This window comes from Babylonia areolata, chromosome 20 (assembly GCF_041734735.1).
Source record: "Babylonia areolata isolate BAREFJ2019XMU chromosome 20, ASM4173473v1, whole genome shotgun sequence".
In the NCBI taxonomy this organism is placed as follows: Eukaryota; Metazoa; Mollusca; class Gastropoda; order Neogastropoda; family Buccinidae; genus Babylonia; species Babylonia areolata.
In genome coordinates, this window is record NC_134895.1 from 54,641,023 (window position 1) to 54,665,583 (window position 24,561).

General features: G+C 44.6%; 1 long non-coding RNA gene across 1 annotated transcript in view; it reads right to left on the reverse strand.

The window, feature by feature from the left end:
- Positions 1–23,826, reverse strand: part of LOC143295169 (uncharacterized) — a 66,438-nt gene extending 42,612 nt beyond the window's left edge. Inside the window, exon 1 of the long non-coding RNA XR_013056993.1 lies at positions 23,632–23,826. This is a non-coding gene — a long non-coding RNA (uncharacterized LOC143295169). The remainder of the gene's footprint in view (positions 1–23,631) is intronic.
- Positions 23,827–24,561: the final 735 nt, after the last annotated feature.

Consider the following 24,561-nt stretch of genomic DNA (forward strand, 5'->3'; position numbering starts at 1 on the left):
GAAAGACTGACTTGTTGGCTGTTTGTGGGAGGGGGGAGGGAGCGGCTTTGTGTGCATGCAAATACATTTCTGTACATGTGATTATTTGTACGTCACAGAAGACAGAGAAAGAGAGAGATGGGGGAGGGAGAGAGAGAGGGGGAGGGAAGGGGAGGGGAGATAAGAAGACAGGCCGACATTGAGTGTCTGTGGGAAGGTGGGGATGGGGGTGGGGGGCGGTTTTGTGAGCATACAGATGCATGTATGTACATGTGGTTGTACGTGACAGGAGAGAGAGAGGGGGGAGAGAGAGAGAGAGAGAGAGGGAGTGAGTGACAGACAGACAGACAGACAGACAGACACAGACAGCCAGGGAGACAAAGAAGGTGGACAGCGATAAAACAGTAACAGACAGAATGAAGCTTACTCCGCGTTGTAAACTGAGAAGCAACCATCAACCCCCTCACCCCAACCAACCTCTTCAACAACAATAACAACAGCAACAACAACAACAACAACAACAACAACGACCACCCTTACCTACTCCTTTGCAACAGACCGTCCACGAGTGATGGTAGTCTGAACATTCGTATTGATCATACACACATCACTGAGAGAGAGAGAGTCAGAGACAGAGACAGAGAGACAGAAACAGAGACAGAGGGATACAGAGAGAGACACACACAGAGAGAGACAGAGACAGAGAGAGACACAGAGACACACACACACAGAATGAACGAATCGAACGATCGAATAGGTGGACGAACAAACGAACAATATGATTTGAATGAGGGAAGTGGAATAAGCATGCATGCGCTTTATTTCTTTCCTCCAGCAATGACAAAATGAAATAAAACTATTAACAAAAATGACAGAGAGAGAAAGAATGACAGAGACAGAGAGAAGAGAGAGAGAGAGAAAGAGAGACAGAGAGAGAAACACACAGAGAGGCAGACAGATGCAGAGACAGAGAGACAGACAGAGAGACAGAGAGAAGAGACAGAGAGAGAAAGAGAGACAGAGAAAGAAACACACAGAGAGGCAGACAGAAGCAGAGACAGAGAGACAGAGAGAGAGAGAGAGACAGAGAGAAGAAAAAATACCCTGCTTGTCATGGAAGGGAATGAGAGGACACTGACTGTGGTGACATGTTTTATTCAACAGAGATGACACTGACTGTGGTGACATGTTTTATTCAACAGAGAGGACACTGACTGTGGTGACATGTTTTATTCAACAGAGATGACACTGACTGTGGTGACATGTTTTATTCAACAGAGATGACACTGACTGTGGTGACATGTTTTATTCAACAGAGATGACACTGTCTATGGTGACATGTTTTATTCAACAGAAAGGACACTGTCTGTGGTGACATGTCTTATTCAACAGAGATGACACTGACTGTGGTGACATGTTTTATTCAACAGAGAGGACACTGGCTGTGGTGACATGTTTTATTCAACAGAGATGACACTGACTGTGGTGACATGTTTTATTCAACAGAGATGACACTGACTGTGGTGACATGTTTTATTCAACAGAGAGGACACTGACTGTGGTGACATGTTTTATTCAACAGAGAGGACACTGACTGTGGTGACATGTTTTATTCAACAGAGATGACACTGACTGTGGTGACATGTTTTATTCAACAGAGAGGACACTGACTGTGGTGACATGTTTTATTCAACAGAGAGGACACTGACTGTGGTGACATGTTTTAGTCAACAGAGGACAGACCGGATCCTTGGCACACACAGCACATCACTTTGACGGCCAGCCCACTGAGCGCAGCGCTCGTCATTACAGCACGTGCAATCTGAACACTGAGTGAGTCCTAAAGCAGGTAACCGTTCTGGGAGCGAGAGTGGGGGGTGCGGAGGGGGAGGGGGGGGGGGTGATGTGTTTGCTGTGGTCCCTCTGTCTCTTCCTCTGTCTCTTTGTCTCTGCCTCTGTCTGTTTGTGTCTGCCTCTGTCTCTTTGTCTCTGCCTCTGTCTGTTTGTCATGTGAATTAGTTCAAACAGTTCACGTCAACGATGGCTGAATTGACAGGTACACGTCAATTGTTTGGGGAAATCATGAGAAATATGAGAATGCATGGAGGGTTGGAGAGGGTAAAAAAAAAAGAAAAAAGCATGACATTTTGTTTGGATTTGGGGAGAGAGTGAGAGAGAAAGGAGGTACAACATGAGTGAGTGACAAGAGAGTAGGGGGAAGAGAGAAAGAGAGCATTAAAGGGAGAGGACTTGTGAGAGAGAGAGAGAGAGAGGGAGAGAGAGAGAGAAAAGGGAGGGAAATTGAGAGAATGAGAGAGAGTGACCAAACGTGGGAGGAGATACTAGGGGACAGGTATGTATGCATGTATGTATTTCAATGTTGTATATATGTAACACAAAGAGAAAGAGGGAGAGACAAAGGCAGAGACAGACATACAGACAGACAGGCAGGCACACAGATACACTCAGACACTCACCCAAACTCCTCTCCAATGTCCCAACAACACCCTAACATCTCTCAGCCTGTAGGGGCAGCAGCACAGACGTTCTTATTCACTTCCGGATCATACCGGCGACAGGAAGGGAACAAAAACACATCTACTACTGTGCTTGTCTGGTGAAGGAATGAAGTCACTCTGGCTGTGCTGACATGTTTTATTCAACAGAGATGACACTGACTGTGCTGACATGTCTTATTCAACAGAGATGACACTGACTGTGGTGACATGTTTTATTCAACAGAGATGACACTGACTGTGCTGACATGTCTTATTCAACAGAGATGACACTGACTGTGGTGACATGTTTTATTCAACAGAGAGGACACTGACTGTGGTGACATGTTTTATTCAACAGAGAGGACACTGACTGTGGTGACATGTTTTAGTCAACAGAGGACAGACCGGATCCTTGGCACACACAGCACATCACTTTGACGGCCAGCCCACTGACAGCAGCGCTCGTCATTACAGCACGTGCAATCTGGTCACTGATTGAGTCCCAAGAGCGGGCAAATATTCTGGGAGCGAGAGCGGGAGGGTTGGTGGGGGTTGATGTGTTTGCTGTGGACTATCTGTCTCTTTCTCTGTCTGTCACATGAATTGGTTCAAACAGTTCACATCAGTGATGTCTGGATTGACAGGTACACATGAAATATTTTTGGAAATCATGTGAAACATGAAAATGCAAGCAGGGTTTGGAGAGAGTGAGAGAGGAAAGGAGTGCAGCAGGAGAAGATAAGTTAGTAAGAAGAAGAAGAAGAAGAGGAAGAAGAGGAAGAGAGAGAGAGAGAAAGAACGAACGAATTTTTAATTTACGAGGGTATAAGAGGAAGCACAAAATACTTGTTTACATCCGGCCCTCTGGGCAAGAATAATAATTGAGAAAAAATGAAAAAAAGAAAGAAAAAAAGAAGAAAAAAAACCGAGAGTCAATTCACAACACCAACATAAAAATTACATGAGCATGTGCAAACATAAGAATAGAACTTTTGTACAATACAATATCGCGATAGATGAATAACAACGAGGACAATAGGGTAGGGGCGTGGTGGAGAGCGGAAGGAAGAATGGACAAGGGGAAGAGTAAAGGAGGTAGGGGAGGCTGACTGAACAGACAGATATAGTGACAGTGACAGTGGAGAGACAGAGAGAGAGACTGACAGGGGAGGAGAGAGGCGTGTATATATATGACAGTCTATACATGTTGTTTATAATTGATATGTGTCACATAATCACATGTTTTTCAATAAATGTGCACGATATGTGCTTTTAAAGTTAGGGATGCTTTTTACAGTGTTTACATTGAGGCTGGATAATATTTCATTCCATAGACAGTCCCCTGAATAAGACAGACTAGATTTGAAAAGATCGACCCTTGGAAGTGATACCATAACTTTATGAACATCACGATGAGTGTTGGTTACAAATTTATTCTTTACTGATTTTGAACATAAACAGACCTTTGTTAGATAGAAGTTTTGTTTTCAGTGGGAGGATATCGAGAGCTTTATAATCAGATATAGTCAATGTTGAATATTTTAAAAGAATCAATATTACAGCTCTTCTATGCAGACTCAATAGAGGCTTCATAATACTGTCACTCGCCGGATCCCACACTGTCGATGCATAGTTAATGTGTGAATCTATATAAGCACTGACAAATAGTTTTCGACAGTGAAGGTCCAAAAAGTGTTTAATTTTAGACAGTTGGTAGATCTTCTTTTTATACCTGTTTGCACAACAGAGAAATATAATGTGACCATGACAAATTAGTATCGATAGTGATGCCAAGGATTTTGTGGTGGTCAACTTCTTCAATTTTGTCGCCTTTGATGAAAATAGGCGAACAGTTTATAGACATATTTTGACGTTTTTGCCTTGCGATTATTAGGAATTTTGTTGTTTGTTTGTTTTTTTAGGATGGAGACGCATGTGGTTTAGTTCTGACCATTCAATCAATAATTATTGGTCAATACTTTCCTGAAGAGAAAGAGACACTATACATAGGTTAGTATGACTAGTATGAATGGTGGTGTCATCAGCAAACATTTCACATGGTGTCTTGATAGATAATGGTAGGTCATTAATATATGCAGAAAATAAGATAGGTCCCAAAACAGAACCTTGAGGTGCATCATAGTTAATTGGTAATAACATTGATTTAGAACCATTTGTGAACACAAGTTGTTTTCTTTCAGAGAGAAAAGATGAGATAAGTTCTAATGCATTGAAAGATAAGCCATTAATCTTTAGTATTATTAGGAGAAGAGAATGATCAATCACATCAAAAACCTTCATAAAGTCAACAAGAGCTCCAGTAATTTCATTATTATTAATGTTAGTAAGCCATTGATCTACTAAATTTGTTAGTGCAGAATGACATTAGTGATTTGCTCTAAATCCAGACTGATTCAGATGGAACAAGTCAAAATTATTAAAATGCTTAAGAATTTGTTTATTCATATGATATTCCAGGGTTTTGATAATACTGGCAAAATAGAAATTGGTCTGTAGTTTGAAGGTTCAGAGCAATCGCTATTCTTATATATAGGAATAACTTTAGCAGTTTTGAGGGTTTCTGGAATCTTATTTTTTGTAATACTTAAATTACATATGTATGTAAGGGATTCTGCAATTATAGGAGCTGAGAGTTTTAATATTTTCCCGTCTATGCGTGAATACGGAAATACGGGAAGAAGAAAGGAGCTACATAGCTAGATGGATAGAGACAGATAGACAAAGATAGACAGACAGGCATACAAATAGACAGGCAGGGAGAGCGACGAGAGAAAGAGAGAGAGAGAGAGGGGGGGGGGAGGGCGGGATTGTTCCTATATTTGTTCATTTTACATATACGATACATGTACGCTTTAAAAAAAAAAAAAAAAAAAAAAAGGGGGAGGGGGCGGAGGGGGGGGGGGGGGAATGTTGAAACTATAAAGAGAAGCACACAGAGAATAGGAAAACCTGGTATTTGACACAGGTTGAATCAGTACATGTCAGGAAAGAATGTAAGATTTGAGTTATTTATCAGAAATTCGTGGTGTAGTGTTTTGAATCTTAAAATTCATCATGTTTTATATATGGAGGAAGTCTGTTCCATAACCAACTTCCTGAGTACAAAAGACTTGATTTATATAATGTAATTGCTGGTACATGAAGATCGATTTTGTGAGAATGCCTAAACTCGTTGAAAGTGAACACATTTCAAATAGATATTGGAGCATTTTCGTGAAAAATTGTGTGCATAAAGATTCCTTTATTGAACAGCAGTTTGGACTTAAGCTGGAGAATGTTGAGAGCTTTGTAGTCAGCAGAGACACAGAGAGAGAGAGAGAGAGAGAGAGAGAGAGAGAGAGAGAGAGAGAGAGAGAGAGACAGACAGACAGACAGACAGACAGACAGACAGACAGACAGACAGAGACAGACAGATAGAGACAGACAGACATACAGAGAGAGACAGAGAGAAGGAGCAGTGAAAACATTTGAACGAAAGATGGAGGGCATGAAAGAGAGAGAGAGAGAGAGAGAGAGAGAGAGAGACAGACAGACAGACAGACAGACAGACAGACAGACAGGCAGACAGAGACAGACAGATAGAGACAGACAGACATACATAGAGAGACAGAGAGAAGGAGCAGTGAAAAAATTTGAACGAAAGATGGAGGGCATGAAAGAGAGAGAGAGAGAGAGAGAGAGAGAGAGAGAGAGAGAGAAGAAGTGAGAGAAAGAGACTGACCAAATGTGAGAGAGGAAGAGAGAGAGGACATGTCGTAAACATGCAAGTGCTCTTGTATGTTTCGATGATGTGTATATGTAACACAGAAAGACAAAGAGGGTGTAAGAGAGAGAGAGAGAGAGAGAGAGAGAGAGAGAAACAGACAGAGAGACAGGCAGACAGACAGACAGACGGACAGGCAGATACACAGACGGCACTAAGACACTCATAAACGGAATATGCACGCTATGGATCCTGTAATCCATGTCAGCGTTCAGTGGGTGTTAGAAACAAGAACACACCCAGCATGCACACCCCCGAAAACAGAGTGTTATGGCTGCCACGTGGCGAGGTAAAAACGGTCATGCACGTAAAAGCCCACTCGTGTACACAGAGTGGCAGTTGCGGTTTTCGAACGAAGAAGAAGAAGAAGACACTCACCCAAACTCGTCTCCAATGTCACACAGAAACACCCTTTAATTATTTATTTATCTTATTATTAATTAATTAATTAATTAATTAATTAATTAATTAATTTTATTTCATTTTTTAATCATATTGTTATTTATTTATTCATTTATTTATTTATTTATTTTATTTTATTTCTGTACGCTTATAGTTGACTTCATCAAGTTTTTGCGCCTTATACATATTATTATTAGTAGTAGTAGTTCTCTTTTTTATGTATTTATCTTCTCAAGGCCTGACTAAGCGCGTTGGGTTATGCTGCTGGTCAGACATCTGCTTGGCAGATGTGGTGTAGCGTACATGGATTTGTCCAAACGCAGTGACGCCTCCTTGAGCTACTGAAACTGAAACTGAAAACTGGCAGTGCCACAGACGTTCTCATTCACGTACGGATGTCCCGCGAGACAGGGGGGGAAGGAACAAAAACGTCTTCTCCACTTGTCCAGTGACGGAATGAGGTGACACTACTGTGGTGACCTGTTTATTCAACAGAGAACAGGCCGACCACCAGTTCCTTGGTGACACTGACAGTGGTGACCTGTTTATTCAACAGAGAACAGACCAGTTCCTTAGTGACACTGACTGTGGTGACATGTTTATTCAACAGAGAACAGACCAGTTCCTTAGTGACACTGACTGTGGTGACCTGTTTATTCAACAGAGAACAGACCAGTTCCTTAGTGACACTGACTGTGGTGACATGTTTATTCAACAGAGAACAGACCAGTTCCTTAGTGACACTGACTGTGGTGACCTGTTTATTCAACAGAGAACAGACCAGTTCCTTAGTGACACTACTGTGGTGACCTGTTTATTCAACAGAGAACAGGCCGACCACCAGTTCCTTGGTGACACTGACAGTGGTGACCTGTTTATTCAACAGAGAACAGACCGACCACCAGTTCCTTGGTGACACTGACTGTGGTGACATGTTTATTCAACAGAGAACAGACCGACCACCAGTTCCTTGGCACACACAGCACATCACTGACAGCGGCACTTGTCCTCACTGCACGTGCGATCCGAACACTGATTGATTCCAAGGTGGAAGAGAGGAGGAGGAGGAGATGGGGGAGGAATAATACATGTACTATGGGGCTGTTGACATGATGGTTGAGAACTCTCGTCAGTCTCTGTCTCTGTCTCCGTTTCTGTCTCTGTATCTGTCTGTCTGTCTGTCTCTCTGACAATTTCAGCTGGAACAGTTTTTACGTCAACGATGGCGAGATTGGCAGATACACGGTAAGTGATATAGATATCGTGTGAAAAACCAGCTGTGGATGAGTGACAAAGCGGTAAAATTGCATGGTATATATATGTGTGTGTGTGTGTATGTGTGTGTGTGTGTGTGTGTGTGTGTGTGTGTGTGTGTGTGTGTGTGTGTGTGTGTGTGTGTGTGTGTGTGTGCGCGAAAATAAAAAGAATCTTTAATAAAGCAGGGTAATGTGATAAGCAATTAACCTATTTTTCACAGACCCCTGTGCAAGATTGAGTGAGAGGATGTGAACGAGAGTGAGAGAGAAAGAGATGGAAACTGGAAAGGTGGAGAGAGAGAGAAAGAGAGAGAGAGAGAGAGAGAGGGGAGGGATGGAGAGAGAATGTGTGTGTGTGTGTGTGTGTGTGTGTGTGTGTGTGTGTGTGTGTGTGTGTGTGTGTGTGTGTTACTTGCTTGCTAGTATTGTCACACAGCCACTTCTCCGCTGTCTTCCTTCTTTCTCTGACTTACACACACACACACACACACACACACACACACACACACACGCGATCAACGACGTAAGCTGATTAACAGTCCATAAATAAAATAACAACAACAAAAGAAGAAAACCAACAAACAGCGCTCACCTCCACAACATTAACAACAACACAACGGAACGTCCAGCAAGTCATGTCCCAAGTCACGTGCACACAACACAAACACATCACTTTCACGATCTGCCAACTGCCAGCAGCCCTCGTCATTACAGCAGCAGCAGCGGTATCTGAAAATGATTCACTCCCAAGGGGGCAGAGAGGTTCTGGGTAGGGAGGGGGTGTGGGGGGAGAAAATGGGAGGGGGGGGGGGGTTGTTGATGGAAATCTCTGTCTGTCTGTCTGTCTTGGTCTGTTTCTCTTTTATATACCTGCATCCATACAGGCACGCATCAACAGAGACGTGTACATTTACACGCGCGGGAGTGAACACAAACATAGACACATGCAAACACACACACACACACACACACACACACACACACACACACACACACACACACACACACACACAGAGTCATACACCTCGCGCTACAGTATGTTTGCAACATAACAGCCTTTATGCTCATTCAAAACTCATCAGACTCATCCCCCACAGAAAGAAATATGTACATTAACAACGGATATTCTGTCACGGCTAGTCAAAAGAAACATGAGGATGGAAAGATTCATATCGATTAGAGACTGAGATACAACGTAATGAGGGGAGTTTGGGGAACCGCTATGTTTATAATCATCTGTTGAGTTTTTCTTGTTGATTTTTGCGTTTGTTTTTCAATTTACTGATACAGTGAGCAAGCTTTCAGAATTCTGGAATAAACAGTATGCTTTCAGGGGGAGCTCTCCAGTCCATGACATGTATGTTTGGATGTTTGAAATTAAGTATAATGGTTTTCATAGGGTGGTGGGAGGCAACGAGTTTATCATAATCGATCTGTTGGATTTCTGTAATTATGTATCAACCTTTCAGTTGCAGGAATTATGAAGTTTATGGCATGAAAGATTTTTTTAAAATTTTTTCCAAAGTACCATCCTTTTGATGAGGGTCGAACTGTCGAGTTTACTGTACTTAGTCCTTTTGGGCTTTTGAAAACAAGGGTCCTTTTCACAGGATGAAAACTCTCGACTTTGTGACGCAGAACAACCATCACCACCTTCCCAACCCACTATCATTGCACGAGACCCTCCACTCTCATCCACGGCATGTATGACGGTGTCATGTCGCTCTCAGTGGACCGGAGTCTCGTCTTGTAGTTTTTTTGGCTGACGGAACGAACGAGCTATGGCGATTGTAATACAGTGGGCCCTGTTGTTCTGGAACAGCTTCATTAGTCCACGATTCTGAGATGTCTTCAGCTTACCTCCCATGTACCTCATTCCAGACTGTTCTGCAATGCAATCCAATCCAACGAATCAGCGGTTTGCAAAGCTGTTCATGTGATCGATCAGGTGAACGGACATCAGCACCTGGAAAAGGCGTGTCTTCTTCCCTGTTGAAAACGTGTCGTGTTCTGTGCAGAGGGCACTTTTTCCCTGTTCACAACGTGTCGTGTTCTATGCAGAGGGTACTTCCCTGTTCACAACGTGTCGTGTTCTGTGTAGAGGGGACTTCTTCCCTGTTCACAACGTGTCGTGTTCTGTGTAGAGGGGACTTCCCTGTTCACAACGTGTCGTGTTCTGTGCAGAGGGGACTTTTTCCCTGTTCACAACGTGTCGTGTTCTGTGCAGAGGGGACTTTTTCCCTGTTCACAACGTGTCGTGTTCTGTGCAGAGGGGACTTCCCTGTTCACAACGTGTCGTGTTCTGTGCAGAGGGGATTTCCCTGTTCACAACGTGTCGTGTTCTGTACAGAGGGTATTTCCCTGTTCACAACGTGTCGTGTTCTGTGTAGAGGGGACTTCTTCCCTGTTCACGTGTCGTGTTCTGTGTAGAGGGGACTTCTTCAACGTGTCGTGTTCTGTGTAGAGGGGTCTTCTACAACGTGTCGTGTTCTGTGTAGAGGGGACTTCCCTGTTCACAACGTGTCGTGTTCTGTGCAGAGGGGACTTCCCTGTTCACAACGTGTCGTGTTCTGTGCAGACGGGACTTCCCTGTTCACAACGTGTCGTGTTCTGTGTAGAGGGGACTTCCCTGTTCACAACGTGTCGTGTTCTGTACAGAGGGGACTTCCCTGTTCACAACGTGTCGTGTTCTGTGCAGAGGGGACTTCCCTGTTCACAACGTGTCGTGTTCTGTGTAGAGGGGACTTCTTCCCTGTTCACAACGTGTCGTGTTCTGTGTAGAGGGGACTTCCCTGTTCACAACGTGTCGTGTTCTGTGTAGAGGGAACTTCTTCCCTGTTCACAACGTGTCGTGTTCTGTACAGAGGGGACTTCCCTGTTCACAACGTGTCGTGTTCTGTGCAGAGGGGACTTCCCTGTTCACAACGTGTCGTGTTCTGTGTAGAGGGGACTTCCCTGTTCACAACGTGTCGTGTTCTGTGTAGAGGGGACTTCCCTGTTCACAACGTGTCGTGTTCTGTGTAGAGGGGACTTCTTCCCTGTTCACAACGTGTCGTGTTCTGTGTAGAGGGGACTTCCCTGTTCACAACGTGTCGTGTTCTGTGTAGAGGGAACTTCTTCCCTGTTTACAACGTGTCGTGTTCTGTGTAGAGGGGACTTCCCTGTTCACAACGTGTCGTGTTCTGTGTAGAGGGGACTTCCCTGTTCACAACGTGTCGTGTTCTGTGTAGAGGGAACTTCTTCCATGTTCACAACGTGTCGTGTTCTGTGCAGAGGGGATTTCTTCCCTGTTTACGACGTGTCGTGTTCTGTACAGAGGGGATTTCTTCCCTGTTTACGACGTGTCGTGTTCTGTGTAGAGGGGACTTCTTCCCTGTTCACAACGTGTCGTGTTCTGTGTAGAGGGGACTTCCCTGTTCACAACGTGTCGTGTTCTGTGTAGAGGGGACTTCCCTGTTCACAACGTGTCGTGTTCTGTACAGAGGGGACTTCCCTGTTTACGACGTGTCGTGTTCTGTGTAGAGGGGACTTCCCTGTTCACAACGTGTCGTGTTCTGTGTAGAGGGGACTTCCCTGTTCACAACGTGCCGTGTTCTGTGCAGAGGGGACTTCTTCCCTGTTCACAACGTGCCGTGTTCTGTGTAGAGGGGACTTCCCTGTTCACAACGTGTCGTGTTCTGTGTAGAGGGGACTTCCCTGTTCACAACGTGTCGTGTTCTGTGTAGAGGGGACTTCCCTGTTCACAACGTGTCGTGTTCTGTGTAGAGGGGACTTCCCTGTTCACAACGTGTCGTGTTCTGTGTAGAGGGGACTTCCCTGTTCACAACGTGTCGTGTTCTGTGTAGAGGGGACTTCTTCCCTGTTCACAACGTGTCGTGTTCTGTGCAGAGGGGACTTCCCTGTTCACAACGTGTCGTGTTCTGTGTAGAGGGGACTTCCCTGTTCACAACGTGTCGTGTTCTGTGCAGAGGGGACTTTTTCCCTGTTCACAACGTGTCGTGTTCTGTGTAGAGGGGACTTCTTCCATGTTCACAACGTGTCGTGTTCTGTGCAGAGGGGATTTCTTCCCTGTTTACGACGTGTCGTGTTCTGTACAGAGGGGATTTCTTCCCTGTTTACGACGTGTCGTGTTCTGTGCAGAGGGGATACATGTCGTGACGTTTTGACATTCTCATTTCGTGCGCTTCCTTTATGACTACTGACTGATCTTTGGGTCGGAGATTGGAAGATGGGGGTGTAGGGTGTGCAAGGGAGAGGGAGGGGAGGGGTGGAGGTGGGGGGTAAATGGTTCTTATGTTAACCGGTTGTCTGGTGATGGAAATAACGCTGTTCATGTGTTTATTTTGAAATATATTCATGTGTTTTCTCTTCACTCGTGTACATATTTGTTTGAATATATGAATACGTATAAATAGGAAAAAAGATATGCAGACACACAGACAGACAGACAGACAGACAGAGACCAAGACACAGAGAAGGAAAGAGAGAGAAAGGCACAGACATTGAGACATATACTCAGAAAAAAAACAATGCATAGTGTAAGCCAGAGAACCAATAATACTAACAATCCCCAAAATGACCAAAACAGCATCCAAACACACCGAAATTGCTCCTCCTCCTACTGACGCCAAAACCATATACAGGAGAAACGCTGGCTTTTTTTTTCTAGACTTCCACTTGAATGGCTTGAAAGTGATTGCAAGGAAATGTCACTTTCACAGGACGGACGATCAGCTCAGATCGTTTGACGAACCCCGGTCAATTTCTCGACCAATGAGTGACAGCAGTGGATGTCGTTACTGGGCCGGTACCTGAAATTGATTGGGTCCCCAGGGTTTGTGGTCTGTGTGATGGCGGTGGAGTCACTGCTTGTCTCTGTGTCTGTCTGTCTGTCTGTCTGTTTTTTTTCTGGGTTTCTTCTCTGTGTAAAAGTGTGTGTCACTCTCCTCTGAATCCCTCTTTACCTTGCTCTTGCCCTGACACGCACACACACACACACGCGCGCGCGCGCGGTCGTATACCCATGAACTTACACACACACACACACACACACACACACACACACACACACCTAAAAAATACACGGCATACTAATTCACTTAGATGAGAGAGAGAGAGGGAGAGAGACAGACAGACAGACAAACAGACAGACAAACAGACAGACAGAGAGACAGACAGACAGAGAGAGCGTCAGAAACAAAGTCATAGACAGAGAAACAGAACAGAGAGACAAAGGAAAAGACTGGGTAATAGAGACACAGACAAAGAAATAAATGTTTTATAACATAAAATCAAAAATGAAAAAAATTAAAAATTATAAGAGCAGCTCCAAATATAACTTCATTATCCCACAATGTCCACTCTCACACAGACGTACAGACGTCACTGTTTCTGTTCACGCTTTCGGAAAGCACAGACCTGAGTGGCTTGAAACTGATTATCGGGAACTGTGCCATTCAGAAACAGATTTGATCAGCTGCAGTGGTTTGACGAACACCGGTCAATTTCACGGCCAATGAGTGACGGCAGTGGTCGTCATTACAGGGCGGGGATCTGAAACTGATTAGGTCCCCGTGGACTGGGTTTGTGGTTGATGTGATGGCGGTGTGTTCGTTCAGGGTCTGGCTTTCTGTGTGGAATGCCGTGTGTGTGTGTGTGTGTGTGTGTGTGTGTGTGTGTGTGTGTGTGTGTGGCTTTCTGTGTGGTATGGAGAGAAGTATGCCGTGAGTGTGTGTGTGTGTGTGTGTGTGTGTGTGTGTGAGTGTGTGTGTCTTTCTGTGTGGAATGGAGAGAAGTATGTCGTGAGTGTGTGTGTGTGTGTGTGTGTGTGTGTGTGTGTGTGTGTGTGTCTGTGTGTGTGTGTGTGTGTGTGTGTGTGTGTGTGTGTGTGTGCGTGTGTGGTGGAATGGAGAGAAGTATGTTGTGTGTGTGTGTGTGTGTGTGTGTATGTGTGTGTGTGTGTCTATGTGTCTGTGTGTTTGTGTCTGTGTCTCTGTGTGTGTCTGTGTATGTGTGTATGTGTCTGTGTCTCAGTATGTGTGACCACCTCCCCACCTCTTCCCCTTTCTGTGTGTTTCTTTTGACCTCACACATTGCGCATTCATTCACAGAGAGACAGAGAGAGACAGAGAGAGAAAGAGAGAGAGACAGACAGAGAGAGAGAGAGAGAGAGGCAGAGAGAGAGAGAGACAGAGAGAGAGAGAGGGGCAGAGAGAGAGATAGAGAGAGGCAGAGAGAGAGAGGCACAGAGAGAGAGAGGCAGAGAAAGAGAGAGAGAGGCAGACAGAGAGACAGACAGAGAGACAGAGAGAGAGAGAGAGAGAGAGAGAGAGAGGAAGCAGACAAGCAGACACATACAAAGTGTCAGATACAGAGACAGACAGACTGACACGCACGAAAAGAACCATAGACAATCAAACACTGTTATAAAAAAAAGCCCCACAGCGATCAATAACATGGAATCAAAACATCACATCAAACGTCCCCCAGAAGAACAAGGCATTCCAGTTCACGCTCACTGCATGCAGGAAGCTATTAATCTGAAACTGATTGTCAGGACGCATAATTATATATATGTTTCATTCACCATGACACAATCATCTGTTGTTGTTTTTTTAATTTATTTTTTGTTGGTGTATTTTTATGTGTGTTTTGTTGTTGTTGTTGTTGTTGCTTTCTGACTGACACACAGCAACCGGATTTTGTTTGATGTTTTGGTTGCCGGCACTTGTCAGTGTCCGGGACTGGCTTCATGTCCAGAAGTTTGTGTTTGTCGCTGGCGTGGTTTTGATGGAGACTGTTCTTTGACAAGGATGACAAGGTATTGCTTCGGGCGCTGACTTCTGTGTGTGTGTGTCTCTCTGTGTGTGCCTCTGTCTGTCTGTCTGTATCTCTCTCTCCCTCTCTCTCTCTGTGCCTCTGTCTCTCTCTCTCTCTGCCACTTTAGCTCCCCCACACCCCCTTCTTACTCTTTCTTACGTGTGGATGTGTGAATGAAAACACAAGCACGCACACGCGCGCGCGCGAGCGCTCACACACACACACACACACACACGAAAAAGAAACAACAACAGCAACAGCAACAAAAAGCCAAAAAACCACACACGCACATAAAACAAACACACACACACACACACACATATCCACACAAATACATGATACATTTACAGGACATTAATTCCGTCAGTTCGTCATTCAGCTTTGCGTGTCCGATGCAGTATGACTGAACCTCAGACAAGTCATGGCAATCATGACATTGTCAAATGTTTCTTCTACAGAAACCCACGGAATGTACATTTAAGGGGGAATCATTTCGAAAAGGTCATTTCTATGAAGGCAAAGAGAAACTGACGATTGAAACTACCTGGGAGGGGTTATGTCCCTTGAAAGAAAGTCCCGGGGACTCTGTTACTGTTCTTTCCTCTCTCTTGTTTCTGGATGGAAACAACACGACAGCAGGCCCCATTACCCTGCCAAACATCCATGACCAATGCTGTTTCGACTGCTGCTGGTTTTGTTGGTACCCACCCATTATCCTGATTCTCCGGGGCACTGCTTTTCAGGTCTGCTTTAATGTCACAACTGTTGTACTGCACCGCTGAATAAAACAAAAAAATCACGGCGCGTTCCACATACCCCCAGCCCCACTGTCCACAGCAAGGTTTGTGTGTGGTTTCCCCAGTTCAATGAAAACGTGAGTGCGCGCTACTATGTTTTTATTCCATTATCCATTATCTTTTATCGTTGAAAGTTTTGAATATTTCAGTACTGCGTCGCTACTGTATGCTTTCTGACATGAAAGGAACTGTCCGATAGAACACACACACACACAGACACACGCACGCATGCAGCACACACACACACACACACACACACACACACACACACACACACACACACACACACACACATTATATACTGACTGTGTGCGTGTCAGCCCAATGTGGGTGAGTGTGTGTGGTGGCTGAATAAAACATGGCCCCGCAATCAGTTTCAACTCGTTCCTATGCAGGTGCCAGACCAGCGAATTCTTTTACAAGTGAAGGTGTGTGTGAACTGAAAAACAACAGTCTGACACAGCAGTCTTTTTGGCAGATGTTTTGCTGAAATGACAAAAAGCGTTAGTGGCCTAACATATGCAACAACGTACATTAACAAATTAAGAGAACTGGCAAGGCCAATATTCTTCAGTTGTTGACAGAGTTAATCAAGACAGCCCCGGGAACTAATGAACAGGATATATTCTTCAGTTGTTGACAGAGTTAATCAAGACAGCCCCGGGAACTAATGAACAGGATAAAAGAAAGCCACACAAGAGGAATCGTATGCAGCAGACTGCGTACTTTTCACTGCATGCTGAACAGGGGTGCGTTCAGGTCAGTGTCACAAGAGATGTTGCAATGATGTTATTTGTATTTTCTACTCGCCGAAACATAGAGAAAAACACATAATAAAAAGGCATACATAAACTATTTGTATTTTGTATTTGCATTTCTTTTTATCACATCAGATTTCTCTGTGTGAAATTCGGGCTGTTCTCCCCAGGAAGAGCGCGTCGCTACACTACAGCGCCACCCATTTTTTTGTATTTTTTCCTGCGTGTAGTTTTTTTTATTTGTTTTTCCTATCGACTATTTGACATATTTCCTAGCAGCCATTTGTTTAGGAGTACCTATACTTATAAGCTCGAGGCCTAAAAACTTCATGGTTTACTTGCTCTCTCTCTCTCTCTCTCCCTCTCTCTCCATCCTTTGACGCAACATAATCTGCTACCTTCATACTGTATGTTTTATTATCACCAAAGCAAAATGCAAAATGCCTTACGATAAAAACCAGCCGTCCACAAGTTCTGATCATAATCTACTCAATTTCCGTCCATATGATCGCCAACACACAAAAATTAATTCTACTGAATTTGAGTCAATTCTGTGTATGCATAAAACAATCACTACACGTGTTTGTTTGTTTGTTCTTTTCTCCCCCCCCCCCTTTTTTCCTTCTTTTTTAACTGGAACCTCAATTTCTTAACACCACGGAAAGCGTGTACAAGACGAGAGTAGATGGAGATGATTCCTTTGCCATGAAGGCTGCAGCACGGAAACTGTCCTCTGGAGACCGGATCAATTTCAGAGACCCGCTGTACTGTCAGTCAGTGGCCTGTGAAACTGACTCGGTGCGTGTCGGCCCATTGTGGGTGATCGCGTGTGGTGGCTGAATAATACATGTACCTGCAATCAGTTTGGGCTCGCTCTCCAGCTTCTGTGCAGAGGCAAGAACACCGAATTCTTTTACTGTTATGCTCTGTCTCTGTCTGTCTGTTTCTGTCTCTTTCTCTCTTAGTCTCTCTCTCTCTGTCCCCCCCTCTCTCTCTCGCTGTGTGTGTGTGTGTGTGTGTGTGTGTGTGTGTGTGTGTGTGTGTGTGTGTGTGTGTGTGGATCCGCGTATGACAGAACGCATATCAATCCAGCAGAGCGGTGATTATGTTTGATGTTCCAATCACAATCAATAGGTAAACATTGCGTTGGAAGATTTCTGAGCACTGACTTGTCTGAACAAATACACGCCAACAAAATAATTCCCAGTCTGGGATATTACGAAGTGTTGTTGCCTCCTCTCTCTCTCTCTCTCTCTCTCTCTGTGAAATATACGCACAAGTTGTCACCACACAATCTGACGACAGAAGAAAGAAGAAGTTGTCAAAACATATCCATAATACAGGGATTTTTTTTTATCATTGTTTGAATCGATTCAAATTGAACTCTGCATTGTGACCAGAGACCGAGTCTGGCAGCAGACTGGTCGCAGCTTTAAGTGAAAAAGGCACACATGTACAACTTTTCTAAGCACATTATTTTCCTTGCAGTCAGAACATCTGCATGTCTCTTTAATTCGTCGTTTTGTGCAACACTCGGTTCACGTGTGGGTGTTTGCGTGCGAGTGTGTGTGTGTGTGTGTGTCGGGGGGGGGGGGGGGGGGGGGGGGGGGGGGGGGGGGGGCCTGGGGGGTGGGTTAAATTGACATTTATCAAAATTCAGAGTAATGAGTGTTCTCTCTCTCTCTCTCTCTCTCTATTTGTGTTTATGTGTGTGCGTGCGTGCGTGTGTACTGAGAACAAGCATGAAAGAGAGGAGAGACAGACAGACAGACAGATAGACAGAGACAGAGAGACAGACAGATAGACAGAGAAAGAGAGATTAACAAATATCAGGAAGTTTCTCTCTCACACACACACACACACACGCACGCACACACACACACACACACACACACACACACACACACGCACACACACACACACGCACACACACACACACACACACACACACACACACACACACACACACACACACCACAACACAACACACAACAACAAAGAGTCACCTCACGCAGCACAGAAGATCCTCTCTCAATACTGAAACAGCACTGGAGGCTCCCTGTAAAGGTGTCTGTCATGTCACCTGTCTCCACCAACACCACCCTCTCTCCTGTCTCCCACCCACCCACTCACTCACTCACCCCCCCCCCCCCACCCACCCACTGTCTTCTTCCCTCCACCCCATCACCAGCCAGTTCCAGAGGCCGCCGTCAGGGCCGATCACTCTGCGGGACAGAAGGCCTCGTCATTAAATCCCCTTTCACTATCGGTGACATCATTAAAACGTTGCTGCCAGAATCACAACTCGTTAGCAGTAGGCTACGGGAAGGGGTGGGGGTGGATGAGGAAGAGAGGGGCGGGGACGGGTGGTGGGTGTGGGTGAGAGGTGGGGGTTGGTGAGGGATAGGGTGGAGGTGGACATGAAAAGGGGAAAAGAATTGGTGAAGAGAGGGGGTGGGAGGAGGGGTCGGACGTGGGGAGGGGGGGTGGGGGTGTACAGGTGAGTGATCGATTGCTGTTGATTGAGGTGGCTTGCTGGTGTGTTGTTTTTTTCCTGTTTTTTATTTCTTCTTTTCAAATCAATTACATTTCTTGGGCTGTTGCCACGTCTGCTGCTGCTGCTGCTGCTGGTGTGTTGCCGTGAGGCATGACCTGACTATCATGTGAATCTCAGGACGCTGGGTTTGCCTCTTGTGAAATTTAAAAAAAAATGTACATAAGAACTAATGTCAGGAATTTGGAAAAGGTTTTGAAAAGACAATAAAATAAAGAAGAAACAAATGCATTGCAGTAGGGAAAATTACAAGAAATAATACTTTCAGTATCCAACTACGTGTAGTCCCAAGAGCGTAATATTTTCTACCGTATTTTTTGTAACGATGGTAATGTTTCGTGGCTGATAGGCATCGGATGAACAGAGCGTTTGATGTTTTCCGGACACTTAATGACTTTTCCTGGTCTCTTTCTTTTTAATGGCTTCTGAGTAAACAAGTGGCCTTCATTTCCGCTTTCAGGGAAACAATTTCTTTATCCATCCATCCATCCATCTATCGAACACGAATAACAACTTTAAACAACAACAACGTTAACGACACCAACGACACCATCCATCTATCGAACACGAATAACAATTTAAACAACAACAACGTTAACGACACCATCCATCTATCGAACAGGAATAACAATTTAAACAACAACGTTAACGACACCAACGACACCATCCATCTATCGAACACGAATAACAATTTAAACAACAACAACGTTAACGACACCATCCATCTATCGAACACGAATAACAATTTAAACAACAACAACAACGTTAACGACACCAACGACACCATCCATCTATCGACCACGAATATCAACTTTAAACAACAACAACGTTAACGACACCAAAGACACCATCCATCTATCGAACACGAATAACAATTTAAACAACAACGTTAACGACACCATCCATCTATCGAACACGAATAACAATTTAAACAACAACGTTAACGACAACAACGACACCATCCATCTATCGAACACGAATAACAATTTAAACAACAACGTTAACGACAACAACGACAACATCCATCTATCGAACACGAATAACAATTTAAACAACAACAACGTTAACGACACCATCCATCTATCGAACACGAATAACAATTTAAACAACAACAACAACGTTAACGACACCATCCATCTATCGAACACGAATAACAATTTAAACAACAACAACATTAACGACACCAACGACACCATCCATCTATCGAACACGAATAACAATTTAAACAACAACAACGTTAACGACACCATCCATCTATCGAACACGAATAACAATTTAAACAACAACAACGTTAACGACACCAACGACACCATCCATCTATCGAACACGAATAACAATTTAAACAACAACAACGTTAACGACACCAACGACACCATCCATCTATCGAACACGAATAACAATTTAAACAACAACAACGTTAACGACACCAACGACACCATCCATCTATCGAACACGAATAACAATTTAAACAACAACAACGTTAACGACACCATCCATCTATCGAACACGAATAACAATTTAAACAACAACAACGTTAACGACAACAACGACACCAACCACTACGTTTACCGTGGCGTGAGCTGAAAGGTCTTTGGTTTCGTTTCAGATCGCAGTTATTTCACGATGTTTTTATGGGTCTGATTCGTCATTGTTGCAGGTATAACACAGAGGGTGGGTGAGGGGGGGGGGGGGGGTGGGGGGGGGGGGGGGGGGGGAGGGGAGGGTCATCATTCATAAACACCATGTTGCCACAGAGAACCATTGTCATAATTGAAAATGCATGTCATGCGTGAAAAGGGAGTTATTTTGGCATTACATTGTGTTGGTTTTTGTTGTTTTGTTGTTTTCTTCACAAAGTGGTGATGGGCTCTTGAACTTGTGCTGTCGGTCAAAGCAAAGTGGGTTCATGAAGGGATTGTAGAAAATAGATCCGGTTTTGTTACATTCATCTCTTTCTGATTGTGTCTGTGTCTCTGTCCCTCTCGCTTTTTCTTCTCAATGTCTTTGTCTTTCTTTTTGTCACAACAGATTTCTCTGTGTGAAATTCGGGCTGCTCTCCCCAGGGAGAGCGCGTCGCTACACTACAGCGCCACCCATTTTTTTAAATATTTTTTCCTGCGTGTAGTTTTATTTGTTTTTCCTATCGAAGTGGATTTTTCTACAGAATTTTGCCAGGAACAACCCTTTTGTTGCCGTGGGTTCTTTTACGTGCGCTAAATGCATGCAGCACACGGGACCTCAGTTTATCGTCTCATCCGAATGACTAGCGTCCAGACCACCACTCAAGGTCTAGTGGAGGGGGAGAAAATATCGGCGGCTGAACCGTGATTCGAACCAGCGCACTCAGATTTTCTCGCTTCCAAGGCGGACGCGTTACCTCTAGGCCATCACTCCACTTTGTCTTTCTCCTGCCTCTGCCTTTGTTTCTCTGGCTGTTTCTCTATCTATATCACCTTTGTTTCTCTGGCTGTTTCTCTATCTATATCACCTTTGTTTCTCTGGCTGTTTCTCTATCTATATCACCTTTGTTTCTCTGGCTGTTTCTCTATCTATATCACCTTTGTTTCTCTGGCTGTTTCTCTATCTATATCACCTTTGTTTCTCTGGGCTGTTTCTCTATCTATATCACCTTTGTTTCTCTGGCTGTTTCTCTATCTATATCACCTTTGTTTCTCTGGGCTGTTTCTCTATCTATATCACCTTTGTTTCTCTGGCTGTTTCTCTATCTATATCACCCGGCCCCCCCCCGTCCCCCCATTCCACCCCACCCACCCCCAAAAGACACGCACACAAACACACACACACACACACGCGCGCGCGCACGCACTCACACACACATACACAAAGCGAACGAAAACCAAAAAGACAACCACACACCCAACCCACTGACCACTCCTTCACCCACCCCGTCACCCTAAGCTTAGTACATCTGATTGCAGAAATGCTGGAATTACTTTCAAAAAAAAAAAAAGAAAAAAAAAGCGGGATTCACCAACCGATTCAAACAAGAAAACAAAAAATATATGTATTTGTCCACAATTCCCAGAGTATGATTTGTCATCTGAGACAGAGAAGAAGAAGAAGAAGAAGAAGAAGAAGAAGAATGAGAAAAAAGACAGGTGAAGAAAGTGGAAGGAGAAGAACGTTTTTTTAACAGCGATAAGGCTTCGACAGCATTTAGCCAAGATATCACCAAGAGAGAACAACACAACTTTCCATATGTGCAGCCTTGTAAAAGAGAATCATGTACTGCAGAGCGCATCTTTGAACACAGAGCTGCAGCCCTCTGGGCAGCTAACAAGGCAGGCAGTGAGAGAAAGAGTGGACAGTGTTTTCCTAAACCCCATCGGTTCGTAACTCATCATTGACCACGATGTCAACAATTAATAATAATAATAAGGATAGTATTTATATAGCGCTGAATCTTGTGCACAGACAAATCTAAGCGCTTTCACACCAGTCATTCACACGCATGCATCACTCTAAAACTGAAGAAAACTGAAGACAAGGAAGAGGCAGGGGAGGGAGGCTATCTTGTGAAGAGCTGGGTTTTAAGGCCAGACTTGAAAGAGCTGAGTGCGGAGACCTGACGAAGCGAAAGAGGAAGTTCATTCCAAATGCAAGGTCCAGAGACAGAGAAAGAACGGCGTCCAACAGTGGAGGGTTTGAAGATGGGTATGCGTAAACAGAGGCTGCGTTGAGAGGCTGGAAATAACAACGACGATAGCAACATCATCATCATCATCAAAAACAACAACAACAACAAAACTGACCAACCCCAACCCCTTTCCTTTCCTGCCAACCTTCATGAATCAATATCAAATAAGTAAATAGATGAATAAGTGAATGATTGAATAAAGAAAGAAAAGTGAATAGATAGACAGATAAATAGATAAATAAACAAACAAACACTTAAATAAATAAATAAATAAATAAATAAATGAATAGATGAAAAATATTGAATAGGTAAGTCAACAAATGAATAAAAAAAAATAGACAAATGATTAGATACATGAATAGATAAATAAATGAATAAATAAAAACTGCTGTTTGCCAATCTTTTCAAGTTGCATTCTTCAGACAATCCAGTATCAGAACGTAATGTCTTTCTGTCTGTCTCTTCTTCTTCCTTGTCTTTTTTTCTAATTAAAAACAATTCTTTTGTTGATAAAGGAAATCACCGGCTTACTTCCTTTTCAAGGGGGAGGTTCTCAGGAACGTGCCCGTCTCTTTGGGAGCCCAAGATAATGGTGTACACGGAATGTTGCTCTCCATTGTGAGGTGTTATTAGACCATTTGCTCATTTCCACAAAGGGCTTTCCACCAGCCACCACATGGGGTCTTTAGCTGGGGGCGGGGGAGGGAGGGAGAGAGAGAGAGAGAGAGAGAGAGAGAGAGGAGTGGGGGGTGGGAGGGGGGACGTGGGGGGGCGGGGGGGGAGGAAGCATGCCGGGTTTGATATGAAAAACTGCAAAGCATGCAGCGCTGTTGTTGAAGCGCAGTCGTCCCAGCTTGACCAGCCACAGGGCGGAGTGGTTAGAGTGGCGGACTGACGACTGCAAGGATGCGAGTTCAAACCCCAGTCAGAGGGGATTGTGATCATGGGAGTTTTTTTTGTGTCAGTGTGTGTCAGCCGGTTAAAGAAAAGCATACATGCATTGCAAAAAACACTGTTCATTCGTTCAGTCTCTCCCTGCCACCCCCCCCCCCCCCCTCCCCCCGCTCCCCTCCTCCCTCCCCCTCTCTCTCTTCAAGATAAAAGAGATACAAAACAATGTACTTACGTGGAGAGAAAGTTGCAAACAGCACGGAGCCACATCAACCATGTCGCCATCCGCCCTCAGTCACTGTTTCAGCTTCACTTTCAAGGGTGTTCTGCGTGCGGACTGATCCATACACGCTACACCACATCAATGAACCATGAGGTCAGGAACAAACACAAACATTAACACGTGAAGAAAGCTTCATCGCCTTCAACAGAGAAGAATTCAACTTGATTTATATAGTTTAAAAAAAGCTGCTCAAGAAAGCAATAATGGGTGAATGTGTCCTGGACGATATCAGGAAAAGTGGTGAGAACGACAGAAAGAGGGGAGGAAGAAAATGACGAACAGACCGCCAAATGGAGCACCCCAAGCCAGTATAAGAAACAACTAACCAGCACGCACTTGATTCGCCATCACACTATCACGCCCACCTACCACCCCCCCCCCAATCCCACCCCGCCAACCCCCCACACACCTGGAGCACACGCAGGCAACACGCGCGCGCGCGCACTCCGCGAACCCCCCTCGTGCCACACCAACTGTGTGACGACGGCAAGCGCTCTGCCAGACCAGCCTCCAAACAGCGATGCTGAAACAGATTTGACGGAGTCTGATCTCACCTGAGAGAGAGGGAGAGAGGGTGGGGGCAGAGTGGGGGGAGGGGGGAGGTGGAGTAGGAGGGGGGCGTGGTGATGGTGACACTGGCAGAAAACAACGTGACCAGATTTGTGCGAGTGGCCATGTCAGCCCGGTGTAGCAGCCTCATATTCCTCCCCACCCCCCTGGTTTTTACACCCCGGCGTCAAATCTAGCTCAGGCGAAACGCCCGGCTTATGTTAGTCAACAAACTGAAACTAGGGGGTGTGTCATGTGAGGCACAACACACTGAAACTAGGGGGTGGGTCATGTGAGGCACAACACACTGAAACTAGGGGGTGGGTCCATGTT